We start from the raw sequence: 8,471 nt of genomic DNA, 5'->3' as shown, positions 1-8,471 counted from the left end.
AGCTGACCGGCGCCTCGCTTGTGTGTGTGTGTGGCCTTGCCGCACGAGGTCGACCTAGATGTGCCACTGCTTTCAGCACGAAGACCGTGGAGACGAAGCAAGGACGAATGTGCCTAGTGGCGTATGGTGGCGTCCGTATGGCGGGTGTGTAGGCGGGAGGTGGCGCTGCGGGTAACCACGACTTGTTCAGTGTCGGGTGAGGGCATCCAGGGCGTGTTCGAAGCTTGGTTGGCGTATAATGGTTGAAGCAACTTTGCGTAGGTGTGTGGGAGTCTGTATGGATGCTAGGACAGCTTGGCCGAGCGGTTAAGGCGATAGACTCGAAATCTATTGGGGTAACCCGCGTGAGTTCAAGTCTCACAGCTGTCGACATCTTTATGCGTGCTTGTCGATTTTGAACGAATTGGAGCTGACCGGCGCTTCGCTTGTGTGTGTGTGTGGCCTTGCCGCGCGAGGTCGACCTGGATGTGGCACTGCTTTCAGCACGAAGACCGTGGAGACGAAGCAAGGACGAATGTGCCTAGTGGCGTATGGTGGCGTCCGTATGGCGGGTGTGTAGGCGGGAGGTGGCGCTGCGGGTAACCACGACTTGTTCAGTGTCGGGTGAGGGCATCCAGGGCGTGTTCAAAGCTTGGTTGGCGTATAATGGTTGAAGCAACTTTGCGTGGGTGTGTGGGGAGTCTGTATGGATGCTAGGACAGCCTTGGCCCGAGCGGTTAAGGCGATAGACTCGAAATCTATTTGGGGTAACCCGCGTGAGTTCAAGTCTCACAGCTGTCGACATCTTTATGCGTGCTTGTCGATTTTGAAACGAATTGGAGCTGACCGGCGCTTCGCTTGTGTGTGTGTGTGGCCTTGCCGCGCGAGGTCGACCTGGATGTGGCACTGCTTTCAGCACGAAGACCGTGGAGACGAAGCAAGGACGAATGTGCCTAGTGGCGTATGGTGGCGTCCGTATGGCGGGTGTGTAGGCGGGAGGTGGCGCTGCGGGTAACCACGACTTGTTCAGTGTCGGGTGAGGGCATCCAGGGCGTGTTCAAAGCTTGGTTGGCGTGTAATGGTTGAAGCAACTTTGCGTGGGTGTGTGGGAGTCTGTATGGATGCTAGGACAGCTTGGCCGAGCGGTTAAGGCGATAGACTCGAAATCTATTGGGGTAACCCGCGTGAGTTCAAGTCTCACAGCTGTCGACATCTTTATGCGTGCTTGTCGTTTTTGAACGAATTTGAGCTGACCGGCGCTTCGCTTGTGTGTGTGTGTGGCCTTGCCGCGCGAGGTCGACCTGGATGTGGCACTGCTTTCAGCACGAAGACCGTGGAGACGAAGCAAGGACGAATGTGCCTAGTGGCGTATGGTGGCGTCCGTATGGCGGGTGTGTAGGCGGGAGGTGGCGCTGCGGGTAACCACGACTTGTTCAGTGTCGGGTGAGGGCATCCAGGGCGTGTTCAAAGCTTGGTTGGCGTATAATGGTTGAAGCAACTTTGCGTGGGTGTGTGGGAGTCTGTATGGATGCTAGGACAGCTTGGCCGAGCGGTTAAGGCGATAGACTCGAAATCTATTGGGGTAACCCGCGTGAGTTCAAAGCTGTCGACATCTTTATGCGTGCTTGTCGATTTTGAACGAATTGGAGCTGACCGGCGCCTCGCTTGTGTGTGTGTGTGGCCTTGCCGCGCGAGGTCGACCTAGATGTGGCACTGCTTTCAGCACGAAGACCGTGGAGACGAAGCAAGGACGAATGTGCCTAGTGACGTATGGTGGCGTCCGTATGGCGGGTGTGTAGGCGGGAGGTGGCGCTGCGGGTAACCACGACTTGTTCAGTGTCGGGTGAGGGCATCCAGGGCGTGTTCAAAGCTTGGTTGGCGTATAATGGTTGAAGCAACTTTGCGTGGGTGTGTGGGAGTCTGTATGGATGCTAGGACAGCTTGGCCGAGCGGTTAAGGCGATAGACTCGAAATCTATTGGGGTAACCCGCGTGAGTTCAAGTCTCACAGCTGTCGACATCTTTATGCGTGCTTGTCGATTTTGAACGAATTGGAGCTGACCGGCGCCTCGCTTGTGTGTGTGTGTGGCCTTGCCGCGCGAGGTCGACCTGGATGTGGCACTGCTTTCAGCACGAAGACCGTGGAGACGAAGCAAGGACGAATGTGCCTAGTGGCGTATGGTGGCGTCCGTATGGCGGGTGTGTAGGCGGGAGGTGGCGCTGCGGGTAACCACGACTTGTTCAGTGTCGGGTGAGGGCATCCAGGGCGTGTTCAAAGCTTGGTTGGCGTGTAATGGTTGAAGCAACTTTGCGTGGGTGTGTGGGAGTCTGTATGGATCTTGGCCGAGCGGTTAAGGCGATAGACTCGAAATCTATTGGAGTAACCCGCGTGAGTTTAAGTCTCACAGCTGTCGACATCTTTATGCGTGCTTGTCGTTTTTGAACGAATTTGAGCTGACCGGCGCTTCGCTTGTGTGTGTGTGTGGCCTTGCCGCACGAGGTCGACCTGGATGTGGCACTGCTTTCAGCACGAAGACCGTGGAGACGAAGCAAGGACGAATGTGCCTAGTGGCGTATGGTGGCGTCCGTATGGCGGGTGTGTAGGCCGGGAGGTGGCGCTGCGGTTAACCACCACTTGTTTCAGTGTCCGGGTGAGGGCATCCAGGGCGTGTTCGAAGCTTGGTTGGCGTGTAATGGTTGAAGCAACTTTGCGTGGGTGTGTGGGAGTCTGTATGGATGCTAGGACAGCTTGGCCGAGCGGTTAAGGCGATAGACTCGAAATCTATTGGGGTAACCCGCGTGAGTTCAAGTCTCACAGCTGTCGACAACTTTATGCGTGCTTGTCGATTTTGAACGAATTTGAGCTGACCGGCGCTTCGCTTGTGTGTGTGTGTGGCCTTGCCGCGCGAGGTCGACCTGGATGTGGCACTGCTTTCAGCACGAAGACCGTGGAGACGAAGCAAGGACGAATGTGCCTAGTGGCGTATGGTGGCGTCCGTATGGCGGGTGTGTAGGCGGGAGGTGGCGCTGCGGGTAACCACGACTTGTTCAGTGTCGGGTGAGGGCATCCAGGGCGTGTTCGAAGCTTGGTTGGCGTGTAATGGTTGAAGCAACTTTTGGGTTGGGTGTGTGGAGTCTGTATGGATGCTAGGAAAGCCTGGCCGAGCTGTGTTAAGGCGATAGACTCGAAATCTATTGGGGTAACCCGCGTGAGTTCAAGTCTCACAGCTGTCGACATCTTTCTGCGTGCTTGTCGTTTTTGAACGACTTTGAGCTGGCCGGCGCTTCGCTTGTGTGTGTGTGTGGCCTTGCCGCGCGAGGTCGACCTGGATGTGGCACTGCTTTCAGTAAGAAGACCGTGGACATGAAGCAGGGACGAATGCATCTACCGGCGTTTGGTGGCGTCCGTACGACGGGTGTGTAGGCGGGAGGTGGCGCTGCGGGTAACCACGACTTGTTCAGTGTCGGGTGAGGGCATCCAGGGCGTGTTCAAAGCTTGGTTGGCGTGTAATGGTTGAAGCAACTTTGCGTGGGTGTGTGGGAGTCTGTATGGATGCTAGGACAGCTTGGCCGAGCGGTTAAGGCGATAGACTCGAAATCTATTGGGGTAACCCGCGTGAGTTCAAGTCTCACAGCTGTCGACATCTTTATGCGTGCTTGTCGATTTTGAACGAATTGGAGCTGACCGGCGCTTCGCTTGTGTGTGTGTGTGGCCTTGCCGCGCGAGGTCGACCTGGATGTGGCACTGCTTTCAGCACGAAGACCGTGGAGACGAAGCAAGGACGAATGTGCCTAGTGGCGTATGGTGGCGTCCGTATGGCGGGTGTGTAGGCGGGAGGTGGCGCTGCCGGTAACCACGACTTGTTCAGTGTCGGGTGAGGGCATCCAGGGCGTGTTCAAAGCTTGGTTGGCGTGTAATGGTTGAAGCAACTTTGCGTGGGTGTGTGGGAGTCTGTATGGATGCTAGGACAGCTTGGCCGAGCGGTTAAGGCGATAGACTCGAAATCTATTGGGGTAACCCGCGTGAGTTCAAGTCTCACAGCTGTCGACATCTTTATGCGTGCTTGTCGTTTTTGAACGAATTGGAGCTGACCGGCGCTTCGCTTGTGTGTGTGTGTGGCCTTGCCGCGCGAGGTCGACCTGGATGTGGCACTGCTTTCAGCACGAAGACCGTGGAGACGAAGCAAGGACGAATGTGCCTAGTGGCGTATGGTGGTGTCCGTACGGCATGTGTGTAGGCGGAAGGTGGCGCTGCGGGTGTCCACGACTTGTTCGGTGTCAAGTGAGGGCAGCCAGGGCGTGTTCAAAACTTTTGACGTGGTTTTTGATGCTGCGAATGTACTTCTTTGTGCTACACATTGCTCTACGCTTTGGAAAGCTTGTGTTGGGTATGGGGCCATATGATACAAAAACCATATTCGAGCTACCGCTAGTATACAAGTCGATACACGTAATAAGATTGGGAAACATCTTACCCCCCTAGTGGAGTCTGGTGTCCGTCTGTCCGTCCGAGGGTAGGGTTCTAAAATGTAACGCAAATACGCGCATTCTACTGGCTGCCGAGCGCAGCGAAGGCGGCGTCGATTCGCTAAAAAGCTGCCGAGCGCAGCGAAGGCGGCCCCCATTGGCTAAAATCGGCATTGTGTATTTTACACACTATATGTGGACTACACATCGTACTTAAAAGCGCCGCCTAAATTATATCTTGCTCTCATTTTCAGCTGCGGTATGCAAGGCCACGCGAAGGGCGCTGCCCGTGTACGCGTTAATTAGCACAATTAAGAGGCGCTGATGAGCACACACGTACTATATCGTCGTAGGAGCTGGAAAAAAAATTATACGCCCGGGTGACTTATATTTCGGCCTCAATCGAAACTTTAGTACTTATTAAAATTTAAAAGGATGTTTTAGGCTTCGTAGTACTGCTGTACTAATTTAACTTACATTATTATTTTTCTTAGTACTATTATCAAGGCATCTCATATTTTTGCTTGCAGTCATTTGTAGTAGTAGTACACATAATAATTATATCAGCGTTTAATAACAAATAACAATTGTATTACTATTATTAATAATGTGAAAACTTTAAAATATGACTATTGTGGCTTACACCCCTGCACCTCCGTAATAAACTATTGTCTTCCTTTGTATTTGCGCGCGTAGTGTGCGACCTTCAGATATTATGTGAACTTTCCAACAATATACGTTGTGTACATCAAACAAAATGGGAACAGCGTTTGTGATTAAGTTGGCGCGGATGCACATGTCTAAGCAAGGACACGAACACGAAGGAATACCGACCTACACTATGTACACGATGGGATAGAAGAGCAACACGAAGCACGGAAGGCCATGGACGATGATAGAAGACTTAGCCGATGCAAACCACGAAGTTTTATAAGTAGCGTGAAAGATGAAAGAGCACGCAGCCATGAAAAGAACAGATGGATAGAACATGACAGGAACGTACGGGCCACGGAAGGGAACTAAATACATAGACACCCCAGCATGCTGAAAAGCACGGGCTACGGAAGAGCACGGACGTTCGAAGCCACGGTAGAACACGTATCGGTGAGAGTGCACAGAAACAATACTCCAACAACACCACGGGTAAACATGGAGCACAGTCAACCGACCAAATCTGAGCCCGCAGGAGGCCAGATACGGGAAATCAGAAATCATCAATTTTTGGAGCACGATGCCTAGGTAGAACATGAGCTCACCGATCCACGGAGCGCGACACTACGGTAGCTAACGATAACACAGACGACAGTCCAGCCCCGACACCAGAGATAACACGACAGCATGGACGGTGGGTTATCCACTAAACCATCGGAGAACACGCTGCCACGCGTAATCACCGAGTCACGGAGCACCATACCAGTGTAGAACCTGAGCTTACCGAGCCACGGAGGACAGCAGTACATGATAACACGATTGCACGGACTGCGGACCGCCCACCAAATGCACAGGGGGTGGGCTTGGTATGGCCACGATTACACACCGTGGAGGACGATGCCGTTGTAGAGCACGATAACATGGGCAATGCAGATGCAATCCGCGAGCACAATACCATAGACAGCAAAACCATATCGCAATTACACGATGGCGTTATAACGCGGTCGATGGAGCCTCACCAAACGAGCCCGATACACGGGTGCTGGAACAACACGACTGCGTGGAGGCTCCAAACCACGGAAAAGCACCCTTCGGCTAGAGTACCAGCTATGGGAGGCGAACGGTCACGAAAGACTGAGTATCAGGAAGCCGGTGCAGCCCACGAAACGTTTGAGAGCAGGAAATAGTTAGCAGCCACGACGCAGTACTAAAAAAACATGAACCCAAAAGAGAGAGCTCTTAACTACTAAGCAGCGTGTGCCACGGGTGAGCAGGGAACCACGAAGCCCGGAAGATCACGGAAGAGCGCCGGCCACTGTAGAACATGAGATCTAACCTGTAGTACGGGGTAACGGAAGCGTTCCAAACCACGATATTATACGGGGCCGAATGAGACTACGGAAAGGCAAGTGGTTAAATACACGATGCCAAGATCTACGGGGTGAACCACGCTCTCAAAACACGCGACACCAAGAAGCACTTAAATTTGCGGCCACCTCATCTCCAACAAACCATGCCACTCCGCCGCGTAGCGGCGGCGAACGGCTAGTCTTACCCCCCTAGTGGAGTCTGACGTGTGTCTGTCCGTACGTCCGTCCGTAACGGGCTAGGGTTAATAATCCATACGCTAATACGCGCGTTCTACTGGCTGCCGAGCGCATCGAAGGCGGCGTCGATTAGCTAAAATTGCAATACGTGGTGTACACACTGTATGTGGTCAGTACATCGTACTTAAAAGCACCGTTCAAATTTCATTTTGCCCCCATTTCAGAACGGAAGCCGTGGAACGCCACGTTACTCAAGGTACGCTGCGTGTATGCATGTTAGTTTGCATTAGTAGCTAGCAAGACACACATACACAGATAGTCCGAGGTTCCTGGGGCTGCTTAGGGGGTAGCTTATAACTTGCGGGATTTTATCCTGCAAGTAGGTAGCCGTTATATGTGGATTTAGCTCCATAGCCCTCTGGGTTCTTGGGGCTTTATCCCACCGCCCACTCTGCGCGAGAGCACATTTGGCACCTGGTCCATTGACCGCAAACCCGACAGCGAACCAGTTGAGCCGGTCGTTAATGGTTATTGATGGGCACGCACATTGCGTGCGTGCAGTTGGTCAGGAGGGTACCGTAACTGGCCTCTTTTAACCGACAGATGGGATGGGGCTGTAATAGCCTATCAATAACCAGCCTTTGCAATTAACGGCCGCCTTTTTGGCAAAAGGATATCGCACCTCAAGCTACAGTACTACCCGGGGGCCCAACCCTGATATTCGACTGCACAATTTGTAAACTAAAACCGCTCCGGGCCTCACGGCCCGTGACGGTGGGATAAGTGATCGGAGATAACCTTGATGGGGGAAAGCAATCCCGGGCAGTACGCAGATGTCCCCACACCCTACTTTATGAAAACTACTGCTACGTGCGGTGTACTTAGACTATGTCTAACGCGTCACGTTTTCGTGTTCGCAGACTGATGGCTCGAACTAAGTGGAAAAGGACGCGGGAAGAACTTGAGGAGGCCCTGCGCGAGAATGAACTGATCAATGCGACGCCCATGCAAGAGGAGAAGGAAGCACGGAAGCGACGTATGAACAAGCGCAGGAGGAAGCGCTGTGACTTGAACAAAGCGCTTTAAGCCCTCAGTGTGCACCAAGAAGATACGGCGGTTACGGAAGCTACGGAAGGTCAAGCTGGCCGTTTTAAAGAGCGGGAGGAAAAAACGGAAGAGTCCGATCCTGTGATATTTCAGCGCCGGTTTGCGGCTCAAATGGAGGCGGCGTATCAAGATGGAGCCGCTGGGGTAGCTTTATTTACGGTCCCTGTCATACCACAAGCTACAGCTCAAGAAGCGGTTCCGGTGTCGGCAGCGCAACGAGCTCGCGAAAGAAGAGCTAACAGGACATTGTCTCAAACAGATCGTGACCGGACACGCGACGCACAAAGAGCTCGCACGAGACGAGCTAACATGTCTCTCTCGCAGCAGTACCGTGCGAGAAAGAAAGACGCTAAGCGCAAACGTGTCCGTAGGGCTCGACTGCGCGGAGAGGAACTCCAGGAACGCCGCGAGCAAGATAGAGCCCGCCTTCAAGAAAGGCGTGCGGATTTGAGCCAGGAAAACCGCGACCTCGAGCGGGAGGTAAACACACTATCTCGCTCTGTCCACAGAGAGCTACTCAATGTGAACGAACGAGCTGCGATTCGAGAGACTGACAGGGAGCAGCACGCCGTGCACAGTGCGGAGCAGTCTGAACATGAGCGGGAAACCGAACGGGAGCTACATCGTCGACAGGAAGCGAATCGGCGATCTCGGATGACAGCGGAAGAACGCCAGCAAGAGCTAGAGCGGGTACGCACTAGACGCCAATGCACCCGTCACG

The 8,471-nt window shown here is 53.5% G+C and overlaps 1 non-coding gene across 1 annotated transcript; it reads left to right on the top strand.

The window, feature by feature from the left end:
• The first annotated feature begins 1,514 nt into the window (after positions 1-1,514).
• PITG_30134 lies at positions 1,515-1,588 on the top strand. Its single transcript has one exon. It is a non-coding gene; the product is annotated as a tRNA-Ser (tRNA).
• Positions 1,589-8,471: the final 6,883 nt, after the last annotated feature.

Source organism: Phytophthora infestans, genomic scaffold, assembly GCF_000142945.1.
Source record: "Phytophthora infestans T30-4 supercont1.81 genomic scaffold, whole genome shotgun sequence".
Classification (NCBI taxonomy): Eukaryota; Oomycota; class Peronosporomycetes; order Peronosporales; family Peronosporaceae; genus Phytophthora; species Phytophthora infestans.
This window is presented reverse-complemented; position numbering and strand designations above follow the sequence as displayed.